This window comes from Platalea leucorodia, assembly GCF_965183815.1.
Source record: "Platalea leucorodia genome assembly, chromosome: Z".
Taxonomy (NCBI): Eukaryota; Metazoa; Chordata; class Aves; order Pelecaniformes; family Threskiornithidae; genus Platalea; species Platalea leucorodia.
The window spans coordinates 79,250,239-79,265,819 of record NC_138858.1 but is presented as its reverse complement, the minus strand read 5'-3'; positions in this window follow the sequence as shown (position 1 = coordinate 79,265,819).

Here is a 15,581-nt window from a genome sequence, read left to right as displayed (position 1 = left end):
GTCACAGTGCCAAGCCTGACAATATTCAAGAAGCATTTGGACAACGCCCTCAGGCATATGGTGTGTATGTGTTTACCTGATATAAAAGGCTGATATGTTAACAAATTGAAGGAGTATCTGCATACGTTTACAAAAATAAATAGGCTCAGGTCACAAGATTTATCCCAATGGGGACTGATACCAAGTATAAATGTCTTAAAGACCTCTAGTTTAGAAAGGAAAAGAGAAAGTTCAAGCAGTGAAAAACCTTTGATGAAGTGACTCCTCCTCTGCGAATGGCTACATGATTTTACCGAAATGTTAAAGAAGGAACTTTTTTTGTCTATTTCATTTGTTTGTTTTAACAGAGTTTAGCTGCCCCATTTCTTTATTGATAGAAAATGAAATACATTTTGAAGTTTTAAATCTGTGCTGTTGTGACATTTATTAACTTAACTAGAAGAAGGAAAGTAGATTATATTGCTATACTAGGATTTTAGAGATTTTCTATCTTCTAATCTTCTCTTACTGTTACTAATTACTGAGAACATCCTGTTTTTACTGGAGTCTCCCAAGGCAAGCTAATTACATGGCTCTAATGAAGTGATTTATTATGCAGAGTTTAAACTTTTCCTATTTCATAAAAAGCAGCTTTATAATGTCTTGAGAAAAAGGAATTGGATACTTGTAACGTAAGAAATAGCAAGAAACTTCAAAGCTTGATTTTGCCTCCAAAGAAACAAATGGGAATATACTTCACTGATATTTTTCTTCCTGAAGAGGGTAGGATACTGACAGTATCCTGATGTTCTCTTTTCACATTTTTCACTTAGTAAATCCTAATATCTCTAAAGGGAGGAATTTACAGAAATGCAATGTTGTAAGAAAGATTTAAATGAGCTTTAAGTCATGTGGAATCCTTAAGAGTGAGCTATCCAGGGAGTCTTTAAGAAATCACCTATTAATCTGAATTTACTTTCCAGTGGATAGCTTTACCTGCAAACCACAACTCCATTTGGCATCATGTGCAAGGATTCCTCATAAAAATTACTGGGAGGTCTAAGAGTGGTATTTTGCATTGCATTTTCTCCACATCTTGGAAGTCTGGGGAAAATTAATTATTTTTTTTTTCTTTGAAAAATGGCTCTTAGCTCAGTGACAAATGTATGAAAATACTGTATGAAATTATGTTATTATTGCTGTAAGCAACTGTTTCAAAAAAATTTCTATAATTAACAAAGTTTAAAATGAAGTTGTGTTATTTAGAAATGGATGATATGATATAGCTACAGCTTCCATACATCCCTGTAATGCCTTTATTAACACACAAATTATTAAACACATTCTATGATTTTATGATTCTACGATTTAACTTACATGTTTGCCACATAGCTAGCTTTGTATCAAATTATTGCACACTATACTGATGTTGCAACATTAAAGATCTTTGTTATGAAATTAAGATATAGGCTCAAACTTACTGTTAAATCTTAGTATGTGATGCGTTAACTCCATTAAAATGATCTATAGATATGATATAGACACAGGTTTTTCTTTGTTGAAGAGTAGATTTCTGCTTGCATAATGTTTTTAAATGCTTCAAATGTTCAGACCTTGGGGTACAACTTTTTTTCAGTATATGTACTGAAAAATGCCTCACAAAGCTTTATGTTATTCTTGTCTTTACTAGTTCTTCATTGGAACTAGGTAGAAAAACAAACAAGTATTCTTGAATAATGGGTTTATGGTAAGTGACACACAACCTGTGACACGACTATTGGCACTCGGGTTTTTTAAATTACTCAGGATTTCATTCCTTGTGCTGGTTTTGGCTGGGATAGAGTTAATTTTCTTCCTAGTAGCTGGTATAGTGCTGTGTTTTGGATTTAGTATGAGAATAATGTTGATAACAACTGATGTTTGGTTGTTGCTAAGCAGTGTTTACACTAAGTCAAGGACTTTTCAGCTTCCCATGCTCTGCCAGCAAGGAGGTGCACAAGAAGCTGGGAGGAAGCATAGCCAGGACAGCTGACCCAAACTGGCCAAAGGGGTATTCCATATCATATGATGTCGTGCTCAGTGTATAAACTGGGGGAGTTCGCTGAGGGGCAGTGATCGCTGCTCAGGGATGGGATGGGTGTTGGTCATCAGGTGGTGAGCAGTTGCACCACTTCTTTTTCCTGGTTTTTTTCTCTCTCTCTCTTTTTGTTGTTTTCCTTTTCATTACAATTTATTAATAATAATATTATTATTTTTATTATATTTTGCTATTTTGTAGTATTTTATTTTATTTTATTTTATTTTATTTTATTTTATTTTATTTTATTTTATTTTATTTTATTTTATTTCAATCATTAAACTGTTCTTATCTCAACTCACAAGTTTTCTTACTTTTGCCCTTCTGATTCTCTCTCCCATCCCACCACAGAGGGGAAGGTGAGTGAGCAGCTATGTGGTGGTTGGTTGCCAACAGGGGTTAAACCACGACACACGTAACCTGTGACATGACTATTGGCACTCAGATTTTTTAAATTATTCAGGATTTCATTCCTTTAAAGACAGTCTAGAACCAACTTGTCTGATGGGAAAAGCTTGGAAAAGACTTCTTTGATGTTTTAATAAGTTCACATAATTTATTTCCTTTTGTTCTTTTCATCCTTTTATACATCATATTATTTCTTTACCAAAGTAACAATGTGCTGGTTTGCACATTTGGTGTTAAAGTGTAGGCATTTCATCACCCAGATAAAGATCTATAAATATGAACTATAAGTAGTAATAGTATTTTCCAGGCATTGATCATAATTTTTCCTAGTGTAAAAGGGTAATGAAAATGTTGTAGCAGCCCAGTAGGTTTTTATCCAATGTTACACTTACCTGCCAAATCAATATTTTGTTGAATGATGTCATCTAAATTCAATGGGTGTCCATGAAAACAGAAGCGGTTTTAGGAAAAAAGAGGAGAAAGAAAAATGTTTCTAAACAAGTATAAATTATGAGGAAAACTGGAACTGAATTATGGGCTGTAAACAATGATGTTTTGGAAGATTATAGGTAATTGGCATCTTCCCTACAGATATCTCAGAGGAACTTCTAGCTGAACTCTAAATCTATGGAAGCAGGTGGCCTCCACCCATTCATTATGTTTAGCAGCAAGAAGCATGGTTTTCTGAATGTTTTTGTTTGGAAAAAAAAGATACTGCTAACCTTTAAGAAGGTGTCCTTCACACCTCTAGCATTCGTCAGGTTTTAGAGAAATTGTATTGGACAGGTGCTAAATTTCATCACATAACATGCTAGTGGTTAATTCTAGGTACTGGAGTGAAAAGCCTGATGCTACACCACTATAAGTTTTTGCAATCCTTCTCTTTTCAGTGCATAATATTTGAGCCTTTCTGACTTTTTGATTTAATAATCCAAAAATAGTGATGCTTATTTTCCATAAATGTGGTATTTGGATACCTAACCTTAAGTATTTCACATCAAATAGGACCAATCAAGTCCAGCATTTCAGTATTCTGCAGTACCAGTCTTACTGTACCTTTTCATTCTCACCTAGCTCAGCAGAAATAAAGATTAGGTAAACTTTCTATTTTACATAAGAAATTAAAACTCTAATGTTATGTCTTCCTTCATAAAATGAATCAATTTTATTACAACAGAATGCATTCTAAAAGCAGAGTTTTGTACCTTCCCTGATATGTATGTTTAGTAATAGACAGTAAAGACAAGTACTTTTACTCTCTTTAGCAGTAAACTTCCTACAGCATGCTGTGAGTGTGAATGAGCTTGGACAGGAACACAAAATAAGTGCTCAGCTCAGTAGGGTGCAAACAGTGCCACAAGGTGGGAATAAGTAAGTCTGTGGAGGAGGCTGAGATCGCATTGTGATGAGAGTATTTCTGATCCTGTCTTGTTCTCACGTGAGCACCCACACAGGAGACATAGATAAGAGGCAAGAGTGCTGTCTGGGTGTCAAAGGCTTTTGATGCTTCTGACAGCTTTTGTGAGCATCTTAGGCAGTTTTATGTCACTTTCTGAGCTACTGTTTCTACCACTTATCATTTGAAATTGTAATTCTTTTGGCACATGGTCTGTTCATTGGTATCTCCTGTAAGTTACTAACACGCTGGGATCTCTGTGTTGACTGAAGCCTCTGAAGTGCAGCTGTGTTTTTTTCTTACCAATGTAGATTGCTATGTTTTTTCAAATTATTATTAGATATGGTTGTAGATATTGAATTTTCTCTGGTGTTCGGTGAAAAAAGACGACTGTCTTTTGCTGAGAAAATGCCATCAGAGAGGTTTTGTTTCAGTCATCGGAAAAAAATTGGTACCTCTTACATAGGGAAAGATGAATTTCTCTGAAATGACACTGCACTGCTGGGAAGTCTGAAATATGGTCATTGATGAACTGCTCATCTTCACAAACATGCTCCGGTGGAAGAAAGGCTGGCGGTATTTGCAACAATCTCTTTATGTTTGCTATGCTACTTCTGTTGAGCTGTGTTACCATCTTTTTCTTGCAAAAAAACAGGCTGACTAACTGGTCCTGCTTTCTTTTTCCCCACTTGCAAGGACAGTAAAACTTGGTACTGTAAATATTTTTGTTCTCTGGTAGCTTTCTATTACACATGGGTACACCAATGATTTGCAAGCCACAATGTGTGGGCCAACATGACAGCTGTTACCATCAGCTTGCTGCTTGCATTCCAGTATTTTTTGTCTGTTCTCTTGGAATGAGGATGTTAGTGGATCATGCATGGCATCCAGACTAGAGAGTTGAATCAAACTAAAATGCTTAGTACTATTTTAAATTTGTGGAAAACAAAACCTATGAGAACCACATTGCATAAAAAAGCCCACAGATACTTGATAGCAAAACAAAATGGTTTTGCATGTACAGTGACTATTCTGCCTCAGGTACCTACAGAAATTACAGTGCAAATGACAACTTTGTATTTAATATATTCAACTACTTTAACAACTGTGTTTGCGTGTTCTGACACTAGTTCATGTTTTTTATTTTGTGCTGTGAGGGAATGAAACCAAAGAAATTAGCCTCAATGTATCATCTGTGACTCCAGGGACATCCACACATCAAACGCCAGCTGAGTGTAACTTTACTCTTATTAATTCTCTATTAGACCAACCTTGGACTTACCCCTTGCTTATGAAGTATGAAGGGAAGCTTTGGGGGTGCGAGATGTTAGTAATGGCCTTATTCTAGTGGCTACATCTATGTGTATTTTGCAAACTTACAGAATTTTTCAAGATAACTTAAAGAATGAAATAGGTTTTGTGTCTCTTATCTCCTCCCACAAAATCCCTGAGGTTTCTGGTCATGTGTCTACAGTTTGGTGTCTCTGCTTTATGGTAAGGACAAGAGAATGCCACATGAACAGCACATTGCTATGGCATCTTTCAACAGGAAAAAGCAAAATGCTCCTGTCTTTAGCTCATAGATTCTGGAGAACAACCAGATAAGAATCAGAAAAATATAGATGTTTTCAGAGGTGTTAGGAGGAAAAATAAATTTATGAAGAGTACAGACTATGTCTCATCACTTGATTGTAGCTGGATTTTGCCAGACCTTCCACTTGGAGAAAGATTAACTTTGGGAGGTAGTTTTCAAAACCATTCATAAGAAGAGAGATGTAATTTACAAGCAAAATATTTCAATTAGAACCTTAAAAGCTCTCTATTTTCTTCCCTCAGTATGACTTGGTACTACTGGTGAAATTGCAGGTGAAATGGAAATGTTTTGCACTACCTTAGAAAGTAAGGGGCTGCTGTGCTTGAAACTCTTACAGTGAGGAAGAGAGAACTTCAAAAACCTTTGTGGAGACGTCCTGGAAGGACATATTTAAAAAAAATCATAACATATTAAAACAATATTTAATACAGTGATCTCAGAGTACTTAAGAAATAGCATGGATCAATACAAAGCATGACAAAACCAGAGATGTGAATCCTGCTGTTTTGAGAAAAGGCTGAAACTCCTTATTCCAAGGGGAGCATTTTTTTAACAAAGGAGGTCTGACTACAGCCTCTTGGGAGTTGATTAGACTTTGACTCCAAGACATAGGAGCAGTTCTGAAATTCTCATCTGTTGCCTTCAGCTTCAAACGGACAAGTTTTCACCAGGTGAAAGATCTGACTGTGGAGGAAAATCAAGGTGACTAGACTAAGATGACTGATTTTTTTATTATTATTATTTATTTAGAAAGCCACTGTAGTTAGTAGAGAGAAATAGATATTTTTAAAGCACTTCAGGAACTCACTTTAGCACTTCTGAATTGCCATTAGCTGTAGAGAGAATCTCAGAAAATTAGCTTTACTAGGAGGAATTTGGGCTTTGTCATAAATGACACTGTGCTTGAAGAGAGTTTATTATAAGTAGTTTACTGCTGGCTGTAGTACTGTTAAACAGAACAGGACAAATACACCAAGAAAAAAAGTTTGCTAAAGCAAAATGCGCCTACAAATGTTGGGATTTTTGTGTATGTGGGACCTCAGCTTGAAAAATAAGGGCTGTATCAACTAGGGCAGCTCATAAAACATTGCACTCCTTTTAAACTGTTGGATCTATCTCTCTATCCTCTATTCAGGAGAAATGGAGAAGTCACACAGAACTTCAAACTCAACAGAGGCAAAGTCGACAGATTTGGGAAGTATAAGTAATTTTGTAATTCCACTAGCTGGATAACAGAAATCTGGGAGATAGGAATTTAAGTACCGCACATCTTCACTGTTACGGTTAAATATATCTAAAAAAAATTGGCAAGTTTTATGGAAAATTACTTAGAATCAGAAAAACTGTATTTTTATCTAGTCTAAAATCAGGTGACTTTACTATATGAGATTCTTAAGGGGGTTGATTTTACATTCTCTGAGTGGTTGTGCCTGAAAACAAAATAAATAAAATCTCTCAGCTTGTTTAGCAATAAATTGAGATTTACTTGGTTTGGTTTGAACTAGCGTGACACAGAAGAACTAATGTTCTTGTGGAAGAACGAGAAATCTGGGCAACAGAGTCCTTCATTCCTTAAGAATTAATGACTATTCAGAGGGAGATTATTCAGTGGAGAAATATACATCGTAAAAATGCTCTCCCTTCTCCTGCTCTCATTGGTACAGATGGTGCCACTGAGTTTGGTGGAACTGTGTCACGCTCAGTAATGCTATTGAGTTCTGCAAAGGCAGCACAGGGAACTAGACGGGAAGAAGTCACCATGCTTGTCTGTCCTGTCTGAAACCATCTTTTTTTTTACTCCTCATTTATTTATTGTGCAGTTCAGACAAGCCTACCAAAAGTTAACTCCAAACATTAAATTAAATTTTTAAATTAAAAATTAATTTTAAAATTAAATTTTAAAAAATTAAAACTATTTCCTGTGTTCAAGTTTTGTCCAGCTATTTGTAAAAGGAACTGAAGTAGTTCAAAACAAATATTTCTGTTCTTTTTTGATGGCTTTATATCCCTTCCACAAGAGCACAGCCCCCTCTTTTTCCTTTCGAGGTGAAAGCTGGGTGACTTTTGACAGGGTTTTTCATTTTGTTTTACTTTGGATGGCTAGCTGTATTGTTTTGGGGTAATATCTTTAAAAACAAATCTTTGAAAACTGTCCTTTACTAAAACAGAAAACATTACAGAATCATTTTGAATATTGCAAAATCATTTTGATCAGTTTCATAAAATCCTTGACTAAGAATTAAAATGTTAATTTTCTACTGTGAAAGGGAACTAAATTTCCATTATTTCATTAGGAAGTTGATGAAGATTTTCTGAGTTTTTCAGAGTGATCCATTGCAAGGACAATACAAGTTTAAACTTGCTTTCAGTTTGACTGACATTTTATAAAAACAACATCGGTGGCGTACTGTAGTTATGGCAATTAATTTAAAATTATAATTGAATTTGGGGTAAATACCAAGCTAATAAATATTTTATATAGGCAGCACTATGCAGAAAAGAAGCAATGAAGCTTGTAGGGGCTTTATAAATCTTTTTTTTCAACCTAAGTTTCCATTTTAGAAAATGTACACTTTCCTTCCTGAGTGTTCCTTCTTTTGTGTGGAATTGTTTCAACTTCATTTAAACATGTCCAGTTAGGTGAAATCACCCAGATATTCTAAAATCAAAGTTTAATCCTGATCTCCACACAGAGAGAATCTGCCTTGCTCTGATTTTTGTGTGTGTGTGTGTGCATGCCTTTGTGTGTTTATTTCTTTAAAGAAAATAATAAGAGGTATGTTGCACCAGAAAGAAAAGCCCATTATATTAATTATGAGTTTCTAATTTGTTTCAGCAAATCTTCATTGCTGAATGTTAGATTAAGACTGATACTAAGGTGCATTTCCTAGATACCTAGGTCCTCTCTGAATTTAAATGGATAAATAGACATTACTGATTTGTAACTCTAATTTATCATTGAATTACTCTCATAACACAATTGTCTAACACTGCTCCAGTTGGTTTCTCCACTTTCCCAGTACCATTGGAAATGTCCAAATGTCCCTTTGTATCTTGGCGATAAAAGCTTTTTCTCTCTCTCTGTCCTCCTTCTTTCATGCTGCAAATCCAGGGTATGCACTAATTTGGAGAGAGGCTGTTCCTCCTGCAGTATTTAGTCAATGTGCAAAACAAAGGAACATTTGTCATGGTTTAACCCCAGCCAGCAACCAAGCACCACACAGCCACTCACTCACTCCCCACCAGTGGGATGGGAGAAGAGAATCAGAAGGGTAAAAGTGAGAAAACTCGTAGGTTGAGATAAGAACAGTTTAAAAATTGAAATAAAATAAATTAATAATAATAATAGTAACAACAACAACAACAAACTAATAATAATAATAATAATAATAATAATAATAATAATAATAATAATAATAATGAAAAGGAAAATAACAAACATAGAGAAATAAAACCCAAGAAAGGGAAGTGATGCAAATAAAAACAATTGCTCACCACCAACTAACTGATGCCCAGCCAGTTCCGGAGCAGTGGCCTTCCTGCTAACCTTCCCCTAGTTTTATTGCTGAGCATGATGTCATACGGTATGGAATATCCCTTTGGTCAGTTGGGGTCAGCTGTCCTGACTGTGTCTCCTCCCAGCTTCTTGTGCACCCCCAGCCTACTTGCTGGTGGGGTGGTGTGAGGAGCAGAAAAGGCCTTGACTCTGTGTAAGCACTGCTCAGCAATAAATAAAGCATTGCCATATTATCAACGCTGTTTCCAGCACAAATCCAAAACATAGCCCCATACTAGCAACTATGAAGATTAACTCTATCCCAGCCAAAACCAGCACAATGTCCAAGAACCACTATTAAATCTGCAAGGAAAGAATCTCTTCTAAGGCTAATAATTTGTGCAAAAGATCACATCACAGGGAAGCATCAGTATCCTCTGGGTTGTACTGCTTCTTCATGACAATCTTCATTTGGTGGCTCTTTGATGGCCTTTTGTTGTGAGAACTGATTTGCCTACCACTTTAGTCATCTTCCCTAAGGGGTTTCAACAAGTATGAAATTAAGTCCTTGTGTAGGATGGGAAACTCTCAGTCAGAAGTTTCCAAGCTGTAAGGTTCACAAGACCAGGTAGCAATCAGTGCCCAAACCATGTTGTCTTTGCTCAGGTTGGCCAAAGTGTGCCTGCATCAAACTTCAGACAAAGTACTGATGTAATGACAGCTCCTCAGCATGATGAGGATGCAAAGCCTAAGGCTTGGGAAGACTTGCAAGAATGAACTGTGAGTTGCAAGCTGCAGAAGTCAGCAGTAGTAAGAGGGCTGGAGCACATGACATGTGAGGAGAGGTGCTGGCCTTGTTTAACCTGGAAAAGAAAAGGCTAGGGTGAACCTTGTAGCTACCTTCAGTAACCTGTTATTAAGGTGATGGAGCCAGAACAGGGGCAACTGGCAAGAAGAAGACAAGAGGCACTGGCCACAAGTTGCAGCAAGAGAAATTCTGATCATACATAAAAAGAAAAATTTTTCACAATGAGTTCAAGTTACCAGATATCCAGAATAGCAGTGAAGTCTTTCTCTTTGGGGACTTTGAAAACTGGATGAGGCCTGGAGAAAACTGATGCCATTTTGAATTTGACCATACTTTCAGGAAGAAGTTGGATGTAGAAATGTCCAGAAGTCCTTTCCAATCTAAATTATTCTATGATTCTGTGACACATTTAAAGGCCTTTCACTGAAACATTATTATCCTCTATTGGTACTTAGGTAGAAAAGGTATCACATGCTCCAGATTACTCAAACAAGAGACATGAAGTCTCTGTAGAGGGAAGAAAATAGCAAAAGGCAAAGTAGATGGTCTTTGCAATTATCTGAGTTTCTGAGATCGCTGCTTTATCTCCTAGGAGTAGGGAAAAGAGAGATCGCAGCAATGAGATTTTATCGTTATTTTTAGGGAGTGTGCTTTGTTTTAAGTTCATTAGAACAATTGAAAAAATATAATGGAAGGCAAAATTTTCTAAGGAACTTAGGTTTTGTTGACAACCTGTTGCTGACTAGTCTTTTTCCAGTTAGGCCCTTTCTTTGTCATTGTTGATAGTGATATTGTAGTGCTTAGCAATGGCAGCCAGCCATAAAGGGTTGGTGAGACTGTCTGCGGTCTTTTGACAAAATGTAAATAACATGTGTGTGTTCAGGATTAAAAATTTGGAAAAATGGGCTCTAAGAGTAATACCTGATGCCCCTTCATCCAGTTCACTGTTAGTCTGGTGTATCTGATCTCAGAGGAGTACAGAAAAAGCAGCTCAAGACAATTCTACATATAAGTAGTACTATCTAAAAATATTGTACCCTGGGGCATATAACAGTCTAGTTATTTACCTGAGAGATGCAGTTGCCTTCATGCAAATAACATAGGCAAAGGCTTTCTAACACTTGTGGTCTGAATGTAGAAGAGAAGATGAAAGAATGTACTAAGCTGAACATTAATAAGTTCAGCCAGCTGTCTCCATGGTGGCAGCTGGAATCAAAGCAACCTTGCTTAGAGTCTGTCCAGGTGGAATAATATTCACTCACACTAACTTTATGACAACCAAAGAGGAACTTTGCCAAAAGCCTTCTTTGGCAGCTTCCCAAGCCTCTGACATGGCCGAAGGCTCTTCTGGAAAAGAGCCTAGCAAGCAAGCCAAGGCAAATGAGTTTGAGAGACTGGTAACAACTGGAAGATAGCAAATAAGTAACTGTCAATGTTTCTGAAATGTTCCTATGATGCATACAGAGAATGAAAATCTGGAATCTTTCAGAGCTGGAGGCTTAGCAGAACTTCCAGACAACCCTGCCTACCCCTAAAATGAGTTGGCACTTGAAAAACCATCACCTATCTACTTAAACTGTGTCTCACTTTGATGTTTGTTCCAGCCATTCTTTCTTCTGTTTATCTCTCCTAGACGTCTCTTTTTTTATTATTATTTATTTTGTACAATTTTCTTCTGTTTTTCTTCTGTTTTATTTCTTTTTTGAAATTTACATCAGGGGGGCAGTTTGAAAGCAGATTTCTAAAGCCATCAGGAAGCCAGTGCATATTCCCAGTCCTTCTCCATGTAGAGGTACAACATGTGCTTGCAGCCCAGAAAGTCAATTGCATACTGGGCTGCATAAAAAGAAGGGTGGCCAGCATGTTGAGGGAGGTGATTCTCTGCCTCTACTCTGCTCTTGTGAGACCCCACCTGCGGTACTGTGTACAGCTCTGGGGTCCCCAGCACAAGAAAGACATGGACCTGTCAGAGCAGCTCCAGAGGAGGGCCATGAAAATAATCAGAGCACTGGAGCACCTCTCCTATGGAGAAAAGCTGAGAGAGTTGGGGTTGTTCAGCCTGGAGAGGAGGAAGGTTCCAGCGAGACCTTATTGTGGCCTTTCGATATATAAAGGGGGCTTATAAGAAACATGGAGAGAGACTTTTTACCAGGGTTGGTAGTGACAAGAGAAGGGGCAATGATTTTAAACTGGAAGTCAGTAGATTTATATTGGACATCAGGGAAGACATTTTTTACTATGAAAGTGGTGAGACACTGGAACAGGTTGCCTGGAGAAGCCGTGGAGGCCCAATCTCTGGGGTTGTTCAAGGTCAGGTTGGACGGGGCTTTGAGCAACCTAATCTAGTGAAAGATGTCCCTGCCCAAGGCAAGGGGGTTGGACTGGATGATCTTCAAAGGTCCCTTCGAACCCAAACCTTTATATGGTTTGGCATTTCGACTTTAATGCCTGAATACAGTGTTTCTAATATTTAGCACTACTCACGCTCCCAAAACAGCCACAAGAGTAACTGTGAAGTAAAGCACAAGCACTGAACGCCCCTATACTACACATCCTGGCAGCATTCACAGGCACACCACTGTTTCTGACTTGATTTTTACTTACATGACTTCATCAGGAGCTCTCCAGAGAAGACCCACATAGTTACATTTTCAGCTATCCTAGTAATATCTCTCCTAAGCCTATTCTTTAATTATGACATTCACACTGCTTAATAATCACCCCAACACCAAACTCCACAGCACACCTTAGACAGGGATGTTCCAGGGACGTTCCAAAACATGACCCACTACAGTCATTGCTGCAATCTCTCTTTCTACCTTCTTTCTACCTTTCCCCCCTGCAATTCTGACCATCATTTAGAAACTCAGGATGGAGCCATGTAAGCCAAGAATCTTCAAAGCCTTACGCAAAGGGAAAGAAAAAATCTTTTCCATGGCCTTGCTTCTTCACTGTTATTCTCTTTTACCAGCATTAACTAAGAATAAGCCCACATTCAAACGCTTCCACTAGCACAAGGTGTATAATTATTTGCACCCTGATAGCCATCTGATGGCTGCTAGCAAACTTAACAAAGGTAGCACTACTACCAACAACTGGCCTAGTGGAACTAGCACTGATGTCTCCCTACTTATTTGATCTGACTTCACAATTACTGTGAGAAGGCAAGTAGCCCTAAATATCATCTAATTTTCCTTTTCCACGTCTCCCATTATTCAGTGATTTCAAACCTCCGCTCATGGCATCTCTCTCCCAAATTCCCACACACGAGAACATCTCTCCAAGTTATTGCTGAAGTGCTGTTTATTCTGTACCCAGAATACTGTGCTTACCCTTTCATCACAAGCATGAGATTTTGGCTCTAAAAAGAGTTAAACCCAATGGGTTCTTTCTGGAGATAGATACACTGAGTTTGGCTTTGAAATGGCTTTGCTTTCAAATCAGCAAGAGAAAATAAACAGTTTGATACTGAAAATAAATGAAATAATAAAAATAGCTAAAAGGCTTACTTTGGCTCTTGATACAAAAACACTGGAAGCACGTTTCAAGTGAAATGCCAGTCTCTTTTACGCCTCAAATGCAGAGACTGCACACTTCTAGCACTTTGATCAACACAACCGAGTTGATTCTGAAGAGTAAATAATGACTGAGGATCGACTCTCTTTCGCTTTTTTTGCAGTATGCAGCGTTTGGCAATGAAGTTGTCCATTATCCATCCTGCCGATAGATTTTTATTTACTGAATTAAAATGGCTGCTCTTCTTTACCTTTTATTTTTAAATGTTTTAAATGAACAAGATTTTTAAAATAACTTTTTTCCCCCTTGCTGAAAAGGTGATTTTCTTAGCTCTTATTAGAAGACAGTGTGATTTCTAAAATTTGCTCACTTACAACTGAACACCATAATAGATCCCTCTGCTGCTAAACTTCTGGAGCCCCATTAATCTCTGTCATGTACACTCCTGACAGATATATGATTCTCATTCAGCAGTACTGTGTTAGTTTCTTTTTGCAACAAGTCATCTTTGTTTTACTCTCCTGGGATATTGTACCTGCTTCACACGTAATTTCAGTAAATTCCCTCAAATTGGTCAACTCCAGCCTTTGTATTAATAGGAAATGAAGAGTATTGCTTTACAAAGTGGTTCTCCAAGATTTAATAGCGGCTGGAGCCAAAGCTATTCCCGGCCCTTTCAATAATATTATTCAATAACCATAAATCCGTGCTGAAACAATTTTATTTGTTTGAAGCATAGAGATATAATTATGATTCAGGATCAGGTTCTCCCTGGACCTTGCTTATTTGCTAGAACATTTAGTCTCTGCTCAGAAGAAGAGAATAAAATTTGGCACTGATTCACATTTTGTAGGCATTGATTGTACACGGTATTTCTCTGTGCTGCAGGGGGTGGAGGTCTCTCTTTAAACCTACGCAAATGGAGGATGTCCATTACCATACATTGGTGTTTAACAGTCTCTCTGTGGACAAAGATGGAATTTTGTTCATGAGGACTTTTTGTGTTGTTATTGGGAGGGGTGTTTCTCATTGCTTGAGCAAGGGCCTGTTAAAGTATGCCATTTGTATTTCTTTTCATTTGGAACTGAAATTTGTTTTGCTTTTAAGAGTTGAAAAGGTCTAAAGGTGCAGGCAGTACCTGGAATTTCAGGGTACTTAGATATTCCCAAATTTCTATGGGAGCTAAGCCCACAGATACTTCAGGAGATGTACTTCATGCTTTAAAAGGACTCTGCCTCAAGGTGCTGGGATAATCTGGAGTTCTTTACACGTATGCATCGCAGAAAAAACTCCCATTAGCTCGCTGTCATGATTGCATTTTCTCTCCTTTTCTCTCCTGTCCCAACTGCCCAGAAATCATAAAAAGACAGAAAGGTCGGGGTTGGATGGGACCTTTAAAGATCATCTAGTCCAACCCCCCTGCAATGGGCAGGGACATCTTTCACTAGATCAGGATGTGTAATGCCCCACCCAACCTGACCTTGAACACCACCAATGATGAGACACCCACAACTTCTATGGGCAGCCTGCTCCAGTGTCTCACCAGAGGAGAGGGAGAATCCCCTCCCTCGACCCGCTGGCCGTCCTTCTTTTGATGCAGCCCAGGACACAGATGGCTTTCTGGACCGCAAGCACACATCGCCGGCTCATGTCCAATTTTTCATTCACCAATAAACCCCAGTCCTTCCCTGCAGGGCTGCTCTAAGTCCATTCATCGCCCATGTCATCTTGTGATGTTCAGGAAGACACCTTGACAAAAGAGGAGGCATTTCACAGAGTGGGGAAGAGTTGTAGGTCTACGGAAAGGAGGCTGAACCAACTGGCAGCATCTAAATACACGTGGGGTAGATATTCACCCTTGACCAAGGGAATGGTTTGCAGGTTTGGGGTGCAAAATGTAACATTTGGGGAAGGAGAGAAGCACATGGAAATTCAGTTTTTCAGCAGCTGAGAAATAGCAGTGTTAGACAATGTAGCAGTAAGTGAAAGACATATATCTTAGTCAGGATTTTCCTGTGTGTGGGAAGACAGTGTGAGTTCTGAAGGCTGCCTTCACCTTTTGCTGGAAAGGTGATCTACCACAGATGACAGCAGCAAGCTGCAACGGTGAGTGAGAAATGCCAGGAGTGCCTAATGGGGAGGAACAGCTGATGCAATGGAGCATCGTGAAGAATAACAAAGGTGGGAACAGCTGGCACCGCCTGGTAAGTGGCAACTTAATTTGGGCCTCACTGCCTACCAGGAAAGAAAACAGACCTCAGGACTGTACGTCTGTGTTACTGAAGGGCAGGAGAAGATAACTTGACC